The sequence below is a fragment of the Stylophora pistillata genome, chromosome 6 (assembly GCF_964205215.1).
Source record: "Stylophora pistillata chromosome 6, jaStyPist1.2, whole genome shotgun sequence".
NCBI classification, from domain to species: Eukaryota; Metazoa; Cnidaria; class Anthozoa; order Scleractinia; family Pocilloporidae; genus Stylophora; species Stylophora pistillata.
Genome location: NC_142524.1, coordinates 26,050,073 through 26,070,107, shown reverse-complemented (window position 1 = coordinate 26,070,107; position 20,035 = coordinate 26,050,073). Strand labels below are relative to the sequence as shown.

The window sequence follows — 20,035 nt, the reverse complement described above, 5'->3', positions numbered from 1 at the left end:
TGGCTCCATGCCATTCGTCGAGACGAAGGAAAAGAGTTTAGAGTCAGCGAAAACACGAAGATCTGTTCTCGTCATTTTAAGCCCGAGGACTTGGTTAAAGCTGTTGGAGGTCAGCGTGTTTATGTGAAGGCAGGGGTAATTCCATCTCGATTTTCGTGGTGCAAAGCAGGTTCTCTGAAAAAGAGAGCACCTCCTAAATGTCGCAATATTTCTTCTATAACAGGGTGTTCAAACAAGGAGTTGCAACAATCTCAAAGTCAAAGTCAAACTGCAAATGCAGCTAAAGCAACTTTTGAAACCTGTACTTCATCAGCAGCTATTAGTTATCATGATGTGGAAAGCAGCTTAAATTCGTGTGGATATCAAACAGGAGAAGTTAAAGAACTTGTAAGTATTCGAGGTTTTGAACTCGAAAATGCGAAGTTAAAGGCTGAAATAGAGGTATTAAAACGCCAGTTGAATCTTAAAAGATTCCCGCCTTTTTCAACCACGCAATTTTGCTACCGACGAGGACATTGCCTTTTATACTGGATTTCCTAACTTAGCAACATTTAATGCTGTGTTTGAATTTTTAAATACTGGATCGAAAGGGGAAAACATCAGGTACTGTTCATCAAAAGAAATAACTGTGCAAAAGGAGTTTTACGACGATGGAAACGAGGAACCAGAGGGATGTACAAGCATAGGTAGACGAAGAAGATTAGAACCCAGAGAGGAGTTCTTCCTTGTTCTGTGCAGACTGGGAAGAGGATTTTCAGAAAAACATCTGGCTCACTTGTTTGGTATTTCACAATCGACAGTAAGCAGAACATTCCTTTCTTGGATTAATTATATGTATTTAAAATTTGGTCAAGTATCTATATGGCTTAATAGGGAGGTCATAAGAGCTACAATGCCTGACAGCTTTAAAGAGAAGTACTCTTCCACCCGTGTAATAATCGATTGTACAGAAATAGGATGCCAAATGCCTTCCAGCCTTCTGTTGAATTCCAAACTGTTCAGCTCCTATAAGAACCATGTAACTCTAAAAGGCTTATTTGGAATTGCTTCCAGTGGAGCTATAACTTTTATCAGTCAGCTATATAGTGGAAGCATTTCCAATCGTGAAATTGTTGAATATAGTGGTTTCCTGAAGTTGGAGTTTGACAATGGTGACACTGTGATGGCTGATAAAGGTTTTACAGTTGAAGACCTACTCCCACTGGGTGTAACCCTAAACATTCCCCCCTTTTAAGGTTCGAATAGCCAAATGACAGCACAAGATGTTATCAAGGCTCAAGAAATTGCTTCTGTTAGAATACATGTTGAACGGGCTATCAAAAAAATCAAGATTTCTCACTTACGGGATAGTGTTGTACCCCTCAGTTTGTTTGGGGGTAGTAAACCAAATGTGGAGTGTCTGTGCCTTTTTATGTAACATTCAGGACCCTGTCATCTCCACTTAACACTGAGTTAGACAGAGCTCTGAGGTACACTACAGAATTTCAGTCAATTTAATAAATGTAAACTTAATGATATCTCTCAGGTTAACTATTTTGTAAGCCAACTATAACTAAGGATGTGATTCGCTTGCTTTCAGTCCCAAACACTTTAAGATGTAAGTTTTACATGTAGTTCCAAAGATCTTAAAATCAAATAATAAAGAGGTACTAAACTTACAAAAGCTTTATCCTCAAAGCTATCTTACTATGCAGACCATGTTGGTTTAAACATATCCAGTTTGGTATGAGACACAATTCTCTTTACTCATGACAAGAGTAGATTGTGGTAGTTAACCCTTCTAATGGTTACTGAACTCTACAGAGGCTGATGCTATGAAATGTTCAAAATAGCTGTTCTTTAGGTCTTCATTGAATACTTCCCAGAATTGAGGATCAATTATGATCCTCTCTATACTTATGCCTTTGTTAGTATAGATAACAAAGTCACACCAACTTGCCTACCTAGTTGACCCTGTATCTGGAGGTAGTACTGATTCCCCTTTTCAGCCTTGGTTTTCCATTTACATTTTCTGCGAAGAAACTTTCACCTGCACATGCTTCTAAGGGATTAACATGAAATTTTGTGTAAATACATTTAACCTTTACCAGTCCAAAAGGCTTGCTACAGCCTTGGTCAATGACCTTGCCATCTGGTGATGCTGCTAAAAAGGGAGAGGCCACACTGACAACAAGACCACTTTTGAACAATGAAACTGGATTCCTTGTTGAAAACATATATTTTTTATACTCCTTTAAGGTACAGGCTCGTAGGTTTTCCCGTGTGCAGTTTGTTTGGCAGTAAATGGTTTGGGATGAAGCAAATTGTTTACTAGAGTGTCATGATTCCTTTGCCTTTTTACAATTGTGTGGAAATTTGATGCTGTATACCGAAATTTTCCTTCTGCCTGCCATTCTTCTGATGCTACTTGTTCAATTGTTTTCTTCTCGATGGTATTAAGCTTTAACTCATCAACAATTAAATGTTCCAGGAGAGCTTCTTGGCTGCTATTTAAATCATCTGGCTTTTCATATGGCTCAGACTGTTGCAAAGGAAATGGAGGATATACAGAAATAGCATTTTGTTCATTATGACAGTGTAGAATTAAGCATTCTTTGCATTCTATTTCAGTTTATTAGCATTCCCTTGGGAATACATTTTGTTTTTCTTTCCCGCGTTCTCTATAATTTACATGTAATATTCTAGCTTTTTAGTTTCATCTTTGATTTCACCGAGAGAACATCTAGTTTAGTTGCCCTTTTTTCGCTGCCTATAGCGCCGATACAATGTAAGTTCCTAGTTATTCTGTTCATCGCGTTCGCTTTAGCCACCTTTCAGTTTTATATTTCTGCATTTTGTAAACTTGTATTTTTGTTGGTTCTTTATTAGGTCAAACCTCTTCCTCTATCGAGCGTTTGAAATCATTGCTGTAAGCGGCCACGAAAGGACACGCCTTTTGGCAGTAACAGACAGTCCATTCTTGGCATTGAGTCAATATTACAGAAAACTTGAAAATTAGACTCTGTGAACTGTAACTGGTTACTTGCATAGCAGCCACTTGGACATTTTCCAAATTTTGTTTCCTGTAAGTTGGTACAACCAGTAGACATAATTTGAGACAGGGCAAACTTAGGGTTGATCTTTTGAAGTTTGTCTTTTAACAAAGCCTCATCAGATGCCTGTGTACCCAAATTTTTCCTAGCTTCATACAACAAGCACCTTACTCCACTATTCTGGGTCTAAATTCACCTTTTTTACCTCAACTTCCATGACAGGTTGGGGCTTCATTTTATCCCCTCTTACAGGCCAGTGCCATAGTTGTAAACTTGAAGTGCATGCCTCAGCTTGTGTCATATCAGAGTCATTTTCCAAGTCCAGTTGATATCTTGACAACAATACAAGCTGAACTTACAGAGTTTCATCATAACAGCCAGCACATGATTGCAAAAACCAACAGTTCCTGCTACATATGTACATGAGGCATATTTAACAGCTCCAGTTACTAAACAAAGTGCAACTTGTAATTTATGGGGTGGCTCAATTCTTTTGAAACTATGGTAACACAAGCATTTAAAAAAGAAATAATGGTCGTCACTTGCGCAAGTTAAGTCCTTCAGATATTCATCAACAAAAAATGTTTTTGCCTTTTTCATGCTTGTTGGAACCGCATGAATCTGTTTATTTTTGTCCAAGTTTTTTCCAGATTTAGAAATATCTAAATCCATCTCTGCCCTTGTGAATAATGGCATGCGTTGCAAATTTGTAGACCATTCAGCTGATGGAAATTGAACAGTATTTTCCTCAGGCATCGCATCCCTTTGAGCGAGTTGTTCTTGTCTCTCCTTCCGACGCTTGTATATCAGACTTTTATCGGGATCCACATCTTTATCACGACCAGACACAACATATTCAAGATCTCTTTAAAATGAAAAGTTGAAAACCTATTTATCATTTCATCAACATTTCATTTAGAAAAGTAACTCCTAAAATCCTTTGATCTTCTTGTACGATATTAAAATCTGTTTAATTCTAAGAAGTATCACGCACGACTGACAAATACTGTACTTGCCTTTTCGCCAATTGTGCCTTTGTTTTTAACCCCTTTGCTGGATCGCCACGACATTTTAACCAAAAACGAAGTTCATCTGATTTTAGAGCAGTCGGATTTCTTCGTTGAAGCGATGCTCCTGGGATATCTTCCTCCGTAAGAATCTGAGAAAGACGACTACTTACAGAGTCATAAGCGGCCATATTTTAAACACGAACTAAGAAGGCCCAACTAGCCTCTTTTTCACGTTTATCGCTCCCAGTCTCTTCTCGTTAGGCATAGGGTGTATAGACGGGCATAACAAAGCCACAATCAGGAACGCAAAAATGTCCGGAGAAAGCCGCCCCCAAAGATTGTGCAACTGCAGAAACAAAAACGAATGCCGTTTAGGAGGGGAATGTTTGCAAAGCGAGGTTGTCTACCAAGCCACAGTCGCTACCAGGGAATAAACTGAAACGTACGTTGGCCTCACAGCGACAGATTTTAAGACTAGATGGCGCAACCACCGAAAAAACTTTAGGGCATAAATTGTGTTCTGCTCATTAAGATCTTATACAGCGTGATTAAGGCTGATGTGTCAATGCAGCATGTTGCACGGCAAGCCACAGTCAGAAAAATGCATTCTCTTCCGTTGTCTCTTAAACTACTACCTCTAACGTTGTGGTGAGGGAAGTCATGACTTCAGGAAAATTCTCGTAGTAGATTCGTTTTGATAAAAATTCATAATATCTTGTGATTTTCTCGAAGAAGTGGTACAGAGACTCCGGTCGTTTCGTTGATGACGAGAACAATAGGTAATGATTCGGAGGTATCCCCTTTTTGCGTAGGTATCCCCTTTTTTTTTTTTTATGCGTCGGAGCGAAGGGCTAACGCTTGAAACGTCAGCTTTTGTAATCGTTACGGTGGCCAATTTACCACTTCAACTTTGTTGATATATTCAAAAATAGAAGATCGATATATGAATTCCTAATTTTCCAGATGAGTTTGCTCATTTGATCGCCACAGTTCCCAATGAAATGAAGAACGCAGCAAATAAAACATTCAAATAGGCATTCAATGGCTGTAAATATGTAAATAGATTTAGATAGATTTCTCTTGCCATCCTTTTCAAACACAAGATCACAAAATGGCCGAATGTTTCGGCCTGTGGAGGATGCGGACACCAATGGACTATGGAAAAGTTTCATTTACTGCACCAGTTACTGGTTCACAAACTTAGAACAGACTGTTCTCACTACCTCCTCAGATGTTAAAAACTCAACTACTAGCTTAATATAAACGACTTCCTCACAACGTATAAACAACAAACGAAACTAACAGAACCACCTGACCTTACGAATGGATTTAAACTGACCAATTAGGACCGACTTACACGGCTACCTCCTGAAAACCATGCGATCTTTCAAATTTCACTCCCCCCCTCCCCCCTCCCAGGCGATAAGTATTGACTAGTTTCAAAACTCTTCTTTATTTTGCAAGAGATAACGACAGAATTCTTCCTTGAAAATTCCATAATGAGATCGTATTGTTCAATTTTGGCTAATATTTATATTAAAAGAAGTACATCTCAAGTTGTGGTGAGGGAGATCTTGACTGTGGGAGGTATTCCGGATGGAAATCCGTTCAGATGACAAGCTAATGATGATATTGTTATGAGCTTCATTCATATTTCGCGTGCAGACTGACGTCTCGAGCAAATGGTGCAGAAAATTCTGTGTTCTGTTGAGAGTGAGAAAAGTAGGCAATACTTTGGAAGGTATTACTTTTTGCGTTTCGCAAGTTCTCGTATCTGAGCCCATTCATTTCCCTTAAGATACTGGTTATCCTGCGAAGAGAGCGCAAAGGGCGACGCGAGCAAGGAAAAAAAAAAGGTCACATTTTCCGTATTCCGTACTCCTCCTTCTCTGCGTTACCTTTCCTTGATTCGCGAACATTTTGTGACGGGGACGTGTCGTGAACATTAAATCGGCTTCGCACAAATGAAACATCGCAAACTGGACGTCAAAAGGTTATACTAGAGACAAACTTAACTAGAGAGTAAAACAAGATTATACTCATTCTTTTATTAGCCTGTTAGCTCTAGCATACTACAATTTTTTTTAATTCATGATGGCTTCTCGGCTTAAAGTTTGGGAAGTTAACTATCGCCTTGTCACTGTACCAGGATGTACCCCATGGCTTTGATGTGCTTGTTTCCATTATCCGCCGAGCGCGACGCCTCGTTGCCACAGGTGTTTGAGTCATCGTACCACCCTCCAGTGCCAAACCCGATTCTGGAGTCACAAGAATTACAGTGGTGCTGTTGATTGGCATTAATTCCGATCCTTGCTTTGGATGCAAGGGAATCAGATCCACCAACGGAATTAAATCCTTCCCTGTTGCAGTAGGGCTGCAAGGAGGCCTGTGAGCCAATCAGCCACTTCCATGTGTTACGACCCAGTGAGGTGGCGCGGTATTTCCCGTCAACGATCAGTGAGTACAGTGAGTTGGCACAATGAGGTTGAAGTTTATTTTTAACATCATTTGATCGCATTGTACAATGTCTCGTAAATAAATTATCATAAACTTTGAAAACCTGTTTACAATATGGCTGTCTATCTGTTGAGAAATACGGAGCCAATTTGAGAGCGACGATATTGCGAGTTTATTAATCAATTTCATATGTTTATTTTAATGAACTGAACCCAATTTTTCATGCATGAATGCCCACACAATTAACTGAGGCCCTTATTGTTTTGTTTCTTGGTCCATATATTTCGGTAGATAATACAACGATAAGGGGTGCGTTAATACAGAATAGTAATTTACCCTGCAACAAAGTTGTCCCAAACTCTTAAGACTCTGAACTTTTCAATCAACATGAAGAACAAATTTTACTGCTTTAAAAGTTAATTTCTTATGGAAAAATACAGGAGAACACGTAGTTTGTTTATTGAATTAATTAAGTGAACATTTTAATCCAAACATATTTTCAAACGAAATAAAAATAAGAGTAATAAAGCGGCATGGCATTACTCGTGCGTTAATTTTCACGACTTAACATTTGCATGTTGATCGAACTTTGTTCTGGTTTCGCTTTAAATTGCATGTTGATCGAAATATATTATCATTTCGATAGAAAAGGAATATGTTTTAATATCTTTTACCTAAGGGGCCAATCTGACAAAGATCGTATGGATGGAACCTGCAATGGGGCGAAACCTTCATAACCACTAAAAATGTCATTGATGTCCCGGTGCTTTTAAAGTTTCATATTCTCTGATGTTTACTTTTGTATTGTAATTTTATTATTACTGTTCAATTTCTTTGTTTCTTCGAATATTATTGCGACTGCACTAATACAACAAATTTACTATTACTCAACTAAAGATTAACTATTTGATTATGGAAATTTTTCTGAATCCATAATTTAATCAGCTGGTAAGCCTCAACACTACATTGTCCTTATTCATAATGTTTTTAACTTAAGAGATAGGAATTTAGCTGTGTTCCTCGTCACTGCACCAGGATTTACCCCATGGCTTTGATGTGCTTGTCTCCATTATCAGGCTGGTGCGTTGCCTCGTTTTCACAAGTATTGGAGTCATCATGTAGTCCTCCTGTGCCAAAACCAATCCTGGAGTCACAAGAAGAGCACTCATTCTGCTGGTTAGCAGTGATGCCGATTCTCGCTTTGGATTGATCAATTTTCCCTCCAACCGCGTTGAATCCTTCCATGTTGCAGTGGGGCTGCAAGGAGGCCTGTGAGCCAATCAGTCTTCCACTTTTTACGACCGCGTGAGGTGGTGCGTTTTTTTCCATCAGCGATGAGTGAGTGTAGAGAGTCCGCATGCTTGTTGATGACAATGAATCTGAGCTGATTGCCGATCTTCATACCGAGACAAATGTTGGAGAAGGATGTGTCCCAGTAGGTTGAAAGTCAAAGCCAGTTTTGCCTCCTGGAAGGTTGTAAGAACTTCTGTTCCTCCAAAATTGGGAATCGTAATGGAATGTACTCTGAAATTTATAGCAAATAATTAATTTTTTCTTAATTTTCAATTAATGAAATAATATCCTGTTTCAGGCTCCTATTCAGTGAAGATAAGCGAGCGACGCTTGACCTTTTTCAGGAAAACAGCTGCCATTTTGCCCATCCCCTTTCTCGCATCTTTGCATTGACCTTTATCCACAATAAATTTCTTAGCCAATAAATTCATGCCTTATTACCATTGATCTTCATGACCGGCGTCCATCCCCCATTTCCGCATCGAAAGTCTCCCAGGTGACAGAAAACAGAAAATGGCTTTGAGTCTAGTAGCAGGGTGACCTCGCCACTCTTTTTGCATCTATTAAATAAAGTATTTCTTTAATAGGAGAGATACAGCTGAGATTTGATGAAGGCCATGGCTTCATCAAATCTAAGTATAGTTATATATTCATTAAATGATACAAAGTACTTTCTAATTCCTCTGAAACGAGATTCAAGTGTGGAAGATTATTTTATTATCAAGGTTATTATTCTCAGTATCCTCATTTTCAGAGCTTTCCTTGTCCTTCTTCCTTTTCGAATTATCGGTACTATTATATTATTTTCATGTTTTCCTTTTATAGTTCTGTTCGGCTTTGTTTTAGTCTTTAAATTAATTAATTACTGACTTACACATTGCGGTCGAAAATTTCCTTACATGTCAACGCTGGAAAAAAAAAAAGGTATATCAACAGCAAAAAAGCCTTTAGGAAGACAAAAGAACGGGGTGATGTAAAAACATTTTTTTTAAGGGGAACGTTTCTATGTAGAAGAGAATTATATAACGTTCAAATCCAAGTTAAAAAGTGTGACTGGTCGCCGATTAGAGGGAAGAATAGTCCCTAGCTTAGTACGAAAGTTATCGACTTCATTCATCTAAGATAGCTTGGAGATTCTCCATGGAGCGATTCCAATTGAGGGCCGAAAGTAACCCACAGTTGTATTGGTTTCACTTTAGTACGCTTTGTGATTGTTCCAGATACTCACCATGCAAAGCTGCAAAGCACATCAAAGCTATTGCGACTTGGTTCCTCGTGTTTTCGTGGTGTCGGTGGGTGTCTAATGCGCACGATGAAACTGGAAGCAACGGAGCCGAGAATTTAAGATGCGTCCAAACCACTCACAGCTTCGCCGTTCGTTCTCACACTACTTGAAGTTTCAAATGCACACCAGAAGGCCGCTATTTACGCAGGGTAGCGTTTACAAACCCTTCGAGCGTCTTTAATTTGTTTTCTCAATAGTTCCTAACAAGGCTTTTATAGAATTTTTCCATATTTTTTATTTTTCTTTCTTTTGTTATTGTTTTGTTTTTGTTGGTTTGTTTGTTTTTTTTTTTGACCCGTTTACAGAAAAGAACTTCTCATAACTGATGTCTAAACAGAAGCATTTCAAGAAACTAAGAAATACCGCAGGAAAAATACTACCCGAACGGCAGATATTTCCATCTCCGTAGTATCATGGTTTGCATGTACAGTTGTACGATCCCTTGGTATTGTTGCACACTGCATCAGCACTGCAGTTTTGTGTTCCTGAAGCACACTCGCTTATATCTGAAAAAGCTCTTCATTAACAAGAATCTCATCACTACAGTTAACTTTAGAAATTAACGCAGATTTAAAGGAAGAGTATGAACAACGAATGGAGACTGACCCACGTTGGTTATCAAAGTCTGAAAATACTCTCCTTTTATTAAAAGGTCATCATTGCAGATGTGAAAATGAAGTGTGTAAAACGAATTGAGCCCAAAGAGGAATCCGGCAGGTAATCTTGCAAATTTTTCAGCAGCTCTCTAACCAATAGGGCCATCAAGCCAGTTACGGGGATTGATTATTGTACGATTTGATGTATTTAGTTGATGAGAATTAGACATTAGTCACCAGACCCTATTTAATTTATTAAGATTAGCCTCTGAAACTAAGCTGCGTTTTAAATACCTTTGCAAGTCCTTTCATCTCCAGTAAATCCTGGTTTGCATTTGCAGCGATACGATTCCTCGATAATGTTGCACAGAGCATCAACACTACAATTGGATTTTCTTATGGGACACTCATTTATATCTGTAAACTCAAAGCAACCGATTTAGTAAGGAAAACCCACTAGGCACGTTACTACATTATAGGGTTGAATATATTTTTTAGTTAGTTTCTTCAGCACTTTAGTTGGCTGTTCCGTCGGCACACTCGTTTAAATCTGTAAAGTTCAAGGCAACTGACTTAGCAAGGAAAACCCCTAAACACGTGACTAATTTGATCATTTATAGGGTTGAACACGTTTTTTTCTTTAATTTTTATTCCTTTGTTCGTCAAGATAATTAGGGTTCTGGTCTAGTTCACCTTTGCATGTCCTTCCATCTCCAGAATATCCCGATTTACACGAACAGTTGTAGGAACTTTCAGTATTGTTGCAAACAGAATGTTTACTGCATTCTTCTGTTCCTCATCGACATCTACAAATTAGATCGTCATCATCGCGAATGTAAAAATAAAATGTAAACAAACAAATTGACACTTGCGTGGGATCCGACATGATAGTCTTACAATATTGGAGCAGCTCTCTAACCAAGAGATAAATAAATAAATAAACTTTAATAGCTAACATAATTACTGGTAACCCAGTAGTTTACTTTGTGCGCTGTATTAAAAAGAATTATAAAAACTAGATTATTAAGAACAGCATGCACATGATATGTTCCAAACGTTTTAGAAATAGTAAAATGTTCGCGATCTGAATTACTTTTTAAAAAATTGTGCACTAAAAGATTCTCAACGTTGCTTTCATCTGTAATAGTTTTAAATTTGTCGTCCAGACGGTTCCATAAGTGGCACTTGCATGAAATGTTCGAAGGCCTGCGTTGGAGCAACATTTCGGCACGGCCAGATGATCGTGAAAAGAAGCTCGCGTATTATATGAATGGGTGTTTTTTACATAAGATCTATAGCTCGTAAAATAATCCGGACACTCTCCGTTCACAATTTTAAACACTATGCACAATTTCTTCATACATATTACATCATCAGTGGGGATTCACTGTAGTTTCTCGAACATTTGAACCGAGTTATCGTGGAAACTAGCATCTAATATTAACCTACTACAACGTTTCTGCACTCTAAGTATTCTCAGCAGTTGATTGTTAGGGGCGTTACCCCAAACCGAACAGCAATATTCAAAGACAGGCTTAGTAAGCGCATTCAATAACAATTTTCTGCAGTGGAGGTCAAGGAAGCTATTCGCCCCCTTTAGCAAATAAATTCTAGAGTTCAGCTTCCCAATTAAATATTCGATGTGGTTGTGCCAGCTAATGCGCTTGTGGATCTTAACGCCTGAGATTTTTTCATCTTTAGCTTCTTCTGTTGCCATCTAAGTAAAGATCTAAGGTTGGGTTGTTAGCGTATTTCAATTTCTGTTGTGTAGCTATGAGTAGGTGTTTCGTCTTCTTTTGTGTTAGGTACCATTTTGTTTAACTTGAATAAACTGCTAGCATTGTTTAGGCTGACTTGCAAATTCTGTTGGATATGATCAATGGAGCGATCGGAAGTCCATAGCATTGTATCATCAGCATATATTTCGGCGTCAGAAGTTGATAGGCAGAGAGGTAAGTCGTTAATATAAAGTGAAAAGAGGAGGGGACCCCAAAATTGATCCTTGTTGAACGCCTTGTGGCAACGTGAGAGGATTAGATAGTGATCCAGAAATAGTGCATGTTTGAGTTCGATCGCATAAATACGATTTGAACCATCTCAAAGTTGGCTCACTAGCGCGGTATTTAGCGATTTTAGATAGTAGAATGTCGTGACTCACTTAGTCAAAGGCTTTGCTCAGATCCAAGAATATCGACCCAACAAACTTTCTTTTATCCACAGCCTTCAGCCAGTTGTCTGTGAGGTTCAACACGGGAAGTTTCGCATGAATGATTTGAGCGATAAGCAGACTGTTTGCTGTAAAGAAGGTTATTGTGGCACAGGTATTTTAAGTAGCATGACGCAATATATCTTTCAAGAGGTTTGGAGATAACTGGCAGGACTGACAGCCTACAGTTGTTCCTGTCATGAGGTGAGTCTTTCTTGTAGACAAGAGTTAGCCTTGCTTTTTTGAATTTATGATCCGGAAAAACGGTTTTACTGATGCGAGAATTGTAGATATTGGTCAAACAATTAGATATCGCCGGTAGTGCTAGTTTTAGAATTTTAATTCCAATCCCATCCAGGCCTGTGGCTTTGTTTGCTCCTATGCGCTTTGTATATTCTTCAACTTGTCGAGTGGTCATGAGGGGAATATCAAATTGCGTAGAAACATCTATGCGAGCATTAATAAAGTGTAAAATGCTAGCCTCTACGTTAGCAAGTACCTGTTCGTTGACTCTGACCTGAGCCAGGTTTGCAGCCCCCTGTATGTTAGCGAAATGATCGATAGTTAAAAGCATCAGCCATGGAAAGTGGGTCTGTTATTTCTTGGCCATCCATTTCAATGAAAGAGGGCGTTGAAGGAATCAGATGTGTTGATACTGCACGTTTAAGAGTTTTCCAGAGTTCTTTGGGGTTCCCATATTTTCAGTGATTGCACTTCTCATATGGGCCGATTTTGCGTTAGCGATCATTTTGACAACTTGCTTCCTTTGCTTCTTATACATGGTGTTCGCTAGGACATTAGTTTTCGCACGTTTCTTGAACTTATCTCTGTTCGGATATAACCAATGGTAGAGCTTTCCATCCAAAGTGGCAACATTTTCCGCTTTACTCTTTTCTCGACAGTGGGTGCGTGCTGGTTGATTACATTATTGAAAATCAGCTCCCAGGTGTCCAACTTGTCGTTAACATCTTGGGATATATCAAGCACTGACCATGAACCGGTATCTAGATCGTAAATAAAAATTTCTTTGTCAGAATTATTAAATCTTCGATATTTGATGGTATCATGATGCAGTTTGGGGGATTTAAGGCAGCGAAACTTGTGTACAAAGCAGACTGGATAGTGATCACTCAGTCCATATATCGGGACTAGGGTCTCAATGATCCGCTCTGGATGCGAAACATAATCTAGCAACGCGGCCGAACATCGAGTAATCCTTGTAGGAGTTGAAGAAGAGACGATCTGTTTCATTCCTGCGTTCTGGATAATAGTAGATAACCTACAGACCCATTTACTGCTAGCAAGTCGATGTTAAAGTCACCAACCGCAATTACTTTGTTATACCTGCTCATAGGAATTTCGATTCATTCGTCAAGAAATATGTAGAAATCAGGACTTGAGTTCGGTGGGCGGTAAATAACAATGAATAAAATCGTTGGGACCGATCGATGTTGTTTTATTTCCAGGCAGAGATGTTTGAGTTCAATGGATAAATCCAAGAATCGAACTCGACGACACCTTTTTTCGGTCAGCGGTGTAATGGCGGTCGGACGTGTATTTGGCGTCCCCGTACTTTTGCTGAATTTGTTCTGCTTTCTGTCTTACTCTGGTCAAAACTCAGGTTGGGACCGCTCTCTAAGCGACTCGGCTTTCCAGCTCAGAATTTTTGTGTCTCCTAGAGAACTTTTTGCACCGAAATTGCAGCCTTTCCCAACGTGTGAGCACGTCCGCCATTTTGTTTCTGCTCCATATGGTGGAAGATGTCTTGGTTCGAGGACATACTACTATGCCAACTCCGAAACAAGTTTTCAACAAAGTCGTCTCCTTAGAAGCGGCGATTTTTCCCTCAAACCTGGTCCGAGCTCCATTCCTCCAAAGTGCTCTGTTTGTTTGAAGACCGTCGCTTGCAACCACAGAGCCATGATTTGTGACCAATGTGAAAAATGGTGCCATATCCGATGCGGTAACATCAAGCGCAACGATTGCAAAAACTTGCAACGCCTGACAATGTTCGAGTGGTCTTGTCCTCGCTGCCAACAATCCACTGAGATTACTGCAAATACCTCCCGAAATGAATCCCCACTTACAACTGCTACCTCGAATGTAAACAACATCAAGCTTACAGAATCCCAGGAAGATCCTTTTCTCGTTCTTAAACAAACAGTTGGCGATGAGAACCTTAAGATCGGTCATCTCAACATCAATGGCCTTATAAACAAGCTGTATGAGGTCCAGCACCTCTTGTATGAGATCAAGTTTGAACTTCTTGGTATTACTGAGACCCACCTTAACTCAAGCGTGTCAGACGATTGGATCAGAATTTCTGGATATAAATTTGTGAGAAGGGATCGTGGTTCCTGTGGAGGTGGTGTTCTGATATATTTTAAAGAAGATCTTACTGTATACCCTTCTGTTTCTTGGGAAAGACCAAATTTAGAGGCATCATGGCTGAACATCACCATGAGATCCCAATCCTTCCTCGTTGGCTGTGTCTACAGACCACCTGATGACTCCTCCTTTTTCGACTCTTTCAGAGACCTGATTGCTAATATCTGGCTGAAAAGAAAAAATGTAATCCTTGTTGGTGACTTCAACTCTGATATGTTGCACAAACCTAACAATAGGGAATCCGAATATGGAAAACGCCTACGAGGGATTCTATGTAGCTGTGGACTAAAAAACGCTATCAACAGCCCAACCCGTAATAGTGCCAACTCCAAGTCACATATTGACCTCGTAATCACTTGTCAACCCTCTAAAATCCAAACCTCTGGCTCCATCGACCTGGGTATCTCTAACCACCACCTATTATTCGCAGTCTTCAAAGTTGCAAGAGGTAATGCAAAACCCAAAGTTATCCCAACAAGGATTATAAATCGCTAGACACAAGGCAACTTAGAAGTGACTTCGACCGGGCTCCCTGGCATATAACTAGTTTATTCGACGACATCGATGACAGTGTAGACGCTTGGCAACGTCTGTACAGTGAAATCCTACATCACCACCTACCCCCACGAGATGCTAAAATAAGAGATAAGTCTCTTCCTTCGATCAACATCTCCATCAGGAAAGAAATGAAAAAAAGATTCAAGCTCTTTAAAAAGGCAAAGTCATCAGGCGACCCCGAAATATGGAGTCTCTACAAACAGAAGCGATATGAGGCTAAGAAGCTACTAAGGAGTGCTGAAGCTGATTATTGGCAAAAATTATTCAATGAAGCTACTGATTCTAATGAATTTTGGAAATTGACCAACCAAGTCTTGAGGAAACATAAAGTTAAAAACATCGGTCCAATCTGTGATCACAACGAGGAGATAATAACCCATGACTTAGAGAAGACAGAGTATTTTAATGACTTTTTTGTGAATGTCAGCAAAGATCTCACTAAGCAACTTGACCCTTTGAACTTGTCAACTATAAACACCTTTATCACTAGAGTCACTCCTACCAAGGACAAAACTGACATGAGCTGGGAACTGGTAAAAAACAAACTAATTAAAGCTCCTAACCCCAAGAAGGTTACTGGTCCAGACCCCAGGGTCCTCTCCATGATTGGTGACCCCGTTATCCACGGTCTTTAACCAATCTTCAGGAAGATTATATGTGATGCATCTTTCCCTTCAAGCTGGAAATTATCACGTGTTAACCCCATACTTAAGAAAGGCTCACCAACAGAAGTGAACAACTACAGACCTATCTCCCTCCTCAGTATCCCTGGGAGAATCTTAGAAGACATTGTCAGTGATGCCTTCAACAACCATTTGGACACACAAGGCTTGTTATCTCACAGACAGTGGGGTTTTCGGAAAAATTATTCAACTGAAAGCCTCTTACTTCACCTAAAAGAGACCTGGAAAAATGCGCTAGACAAGGGCCTGAAAGTGGGCGTGCTTTTTATTGACTTTAGAAAAGCATTCGACCCAGTGAACCATACCATCCTTCTAGAGAAGCTAAAGGCCATTGGGATATCTGGCGATTTGCTTTCGTGGCTTACCGATTACATGTCTGCACGTAAGCAATTTGTCCAAATATCAGGATATCAGTCCGAGCCCAAAACCATCACACATGGAGTTCCCCAAGGCTCAATACTAGGGCCCATCTAGTTATTGATCTTCTAGTTATTCACCACTAGTTATTGATCTTCCAGAATCAATAACTAGTGGTGAATTATTTATGTTTGCCGATGACACCACTATTTTACAATTGGAAACAACATGGACGATATCATCTTAACACTCCAGTCTGTACTAGACCAGCTGTACCCCTGGTGTCAATCTAACAGATTAATCGCCAACGAATCGAAATCTGAAGCGCTGATAATTTCTAGCCAGAACTTTATTGGCCCCCTGCCACGTTCGGCCTTTGGTAATACTGAGCTTTATTGAGTACAAATCATCATCTAAATGTCTTGGGGTGACAATTGACAGCAAGCTATCATGGCAGGAGCACATAAAGAACGTTTGTAAGTCATTCAGTAACAAAGTCGCAGTACTAAATCGGATAAAGTTTTTACCGATACCAACCTTAGAAAACATTTATTCTAAAAATATTATCCCTAGCGTTTTGTATGGCATTGTAGTCTGGGGATCTTGTTCTTCAGCCTTGACGGATGATATTGATCGAATTCATTTAAGAGCTACTAGAATTATTTACAACCTACCCCATAGCATCCACAGTGATGACATCATGAAGGCGCCTCACTGGAACTCTATTGTTTCATTTTACATTAGGAGACTTTTAGTTACTATTACGTACAATATCTATCACGGAAATAGCATCGAGCCTCTAAATGACTTAATAGTGAAATCCGAGACTCCTTATGACTTAAGAAAATCCTAAAAGTTAAGTTTCATAGACCAAGAACAGAAATGGGAAGATCTTTGTTTAAGCACAGAACTGCACTATCCTGGAACCTCCTTCCTGAAGACAACAAGAACTGTTCAAACTTAACTTCTTCCATGAGAAAACTCAGGAAAAATAAGAGAATTCTGAAATCTATCAGTTTTGCTAAAGCTTCCTGCAGCGTTTTCAACAAATCTGTTAACTTTAACCACTTTTAACATATACTCCGTATTGTTATTAATATTTATTTCTTTCAATTGTCATTATTTACATACCTATTTTCGGTTTATTCACTAATTAGGTTTTTATTAATTGATAGTTTAATTGGTGCAGGTCCACATCAGGACGTAATGTCTTGCCTATCCCTCAAACTGCTTTATTAAATAAACTATGATGATGATGATGATGATGAACATAAGCGATAACCCCACCACCTCTTTTTGAGTCGCTCCGATCACAGTGGTGAATCTGATAATTCTTCGAAGCAATTGTGCAGTCGCTCCAAGTAGAATTTAACCAGGTTTCACTCATTTCAAATACATCAAAATCATTCAGATTCTTCAGACTCTGAGCCCAAACAAGTCTACGACCGCGGTTTGACATGGCAAGATTTACCTTTTTTACAGTCTGCACCTTTGAATCCAGTGGTGCACAAACACCGGTATCCTTTGTCGGTAAAACCACTTTGACAAGTCGCATTGTTATCGCAAGGGTTATCAACACAAGCGCTTTGAAGCCAAAAGGAGAAAATGTATTAACAATCTTAATATCATACGTTGAAATATCGATGTCGCAGGTTGGGTGATCAATTATCTTTAAATTTTAGATTTTGAGCAGGCAATGAAAATAAGACAGAAAACGAGGGGCGTAATGATAGTACTAGCGGTAAAATATCTGTAGTAATATTAGAATTATAGCTATCATTTCAACGCTTATGGTTGAGGAAGTAGATTTTCGTCGCTGAAAATAAGTATTTGCTGATGATCCAACACCTACCTCAGCTGCATGATAAAAATAATTTTCTTCTTTCTTCAGCTCACTTTTCTGTCCTTCGTGAGTAACATTATTCAATTCACATTTGTACCCTCCATGTCTACCCACTCGTTTATCAAGATTAATGCTGACACAGTCAGGCTCCATGTAACAATTGTTCTCACAAAACTTAATTGTCATGACTTCAACGATGCGAATCACGTGGTTTACGAGACGCTTGCCGTCTAGTGCTTTTTCAGGTGTAAACTCCAAATGGCGGCATTGGTCTGCATCGGAAAATTCTCAATAATTTAGAAGAAAAGGAAAAATATGTTAATAGAGATAAACATAAAAGAATTGATAATTATGGCAACAATAATGTTATGATATAGTATGGCAATTTGGTTTAATCAACTAAGTTGAAATTGTAAATTGGCCACTGTAAAGAGTTTTAAAAAAGTTGACGTTTTCGACCGTTTTCGACCCTTCGGCTAACGTTCGAAGCGTCAGCTTTGAAACTCTTTACGATGGCCAGTTTATAATTTGAATTTAGTTGACAAATTAAACCAAATTACCTTACTACCCCCACCGAGGCAGCAAAAAATTTTCTTTAGAAACTTTTCCCCTTGATTACATTAAGGTTTAGTAGCTTTAGTATTTAACGACAGTTTATCCGTCTAAATCTGACTTAAGGAGGCTCGAAAGGGTTTTCCACAATTAACAGCAAGTGCCAATCAGTAAAAGATATCATGACTGTCAAACTTATCATCGGGATAATGACTTGACATATGCTTAACACTATGTTAGGGCAATCTTTTAAGAGGGCTCGTCAGGCATCATCTGTTGCCATGGCAACAGTACAGTGGTGCTAAAAGACCTTCTAAAACTCAGTTTTTGAAAGATATCACAAAAACCAAGTCGGTGACCTAGTTTTTTTTTGTTTTTTTTTCAAATTTATTTAACATCATCACATTCTCTATCTGTATACGTGATATAAAAAAAAAACTAATGAGTAGAACTTGAATCATATAGGAAAATGCTGTTTTAAAATGTAAAAAACTTTCCACTGGATAATTTTTTTTTAAATTTTTTTCAGGAATGCGTAATGATGAAAATAATTTCTACACAAAAAATCAGGGTAGGTCACCGAACTAATTTTCGAGATATTAGTTCATCAACTTAGCAAGCTTTATTTCCGGCTTTTACAATTTCAGCTCACACTTTTATATCCGGTCACGCGCTTTAAACGATACCGCTGACTCCAGGGCTCACTTTCGCGAGGATGAGTCCGTGTCCGCGCTTAATCGGTGGATGCCCTCAGCGCGGAAAAAATCGTACATCCTGAAGATGAATTCACATTGTTTCGTGATTTTACGCATTCCTAAAAAATAAGTCATCATTTGAGACTCAGACTGCTTACCGTTACGGCAGTTGGAAATGTAAGAACATTCCGGAGAGAATTCTCTTGCGGAATTGGATATATGATGACAAGTTGATTATGAAGGTGGCGCCAATGCCAGTACAACATTGAGACCGTTAATGTTGAGTTTCTGGTACAGAGATTGTAGTGTAACATGAGACAAACCAGCCTCTGCCAGCTTCTTGACCATGTTTGTGGAAAGATGAAGCTCTCCATCAGACGTCTGGATGGTATCCTCTCATTGTTCCGAGAAGATGGCTTGATCGAAGGCCTCATTCGGCGATGCACATTTACCATTATTGACCGTATAATTGTTTGTGTGCAATTTGAAGTGGAGGAGTGAAAACAATTTGGAGTTAAAAGAATTTGCTTTGACGACTTCCAGATTGTCATGAGCGTCAAACTAAGCGGAAATCAGGGTTTCATATACAACAGTAATTTGTTGGTCGTCACAGATTTCGCGAATTTCTATATTTTTCAAGGTACTAGAGGTAGGAACAAGCCTTGTCTTCATTTTCCTTTTTTTTCTCTTTGCCACTGTCATGGCCGTGAACTTTCATTATTCCGTTTTAAATGGAAAACAAAACAAATTTTGCAATGCTTTCTTAACAAATGCGAGTTTGCATTTTCGTAGTTGTAATTTACAGTTTATCGAGTGAAATATCAACAATCTTTCTCACAAGTTTAAGATGAATATTTTATTTAATTTTACCGTTTCTGGTTGAATTTGAATTGAAGTCTTATCTACATTTTTACGATCTCTTGTTTACTGAAAATTATGTTGTTTTTTTATGGCAACATTTACACTTCTCCATTTTCGTTCATAAAACATACTTTCAATGTTTACCACCCTGGATTCAACAATGATTTCATTTTGCTTTTCATCTTCCGGTGAGTTGTTTAGGAAAGTTCTTCGTCATTT

The 20,035-nt window shown here is 38.9% G+C and overlaps 1 pseudogene; it reads right to left on the bottom strand.

Annotated features, from left to right (window-relative positions):
- Nucleotides 1-6,070: 6,070 nt before the first annotated feature.
- Nucleotides 6,071-19,303, bottom strand: LOC148729136 (uncharacterized; annotated as a pseudogene).
- Between the last annotated feature and the right edge of the window lie 732 nt (nucleotides 19,304-20,035).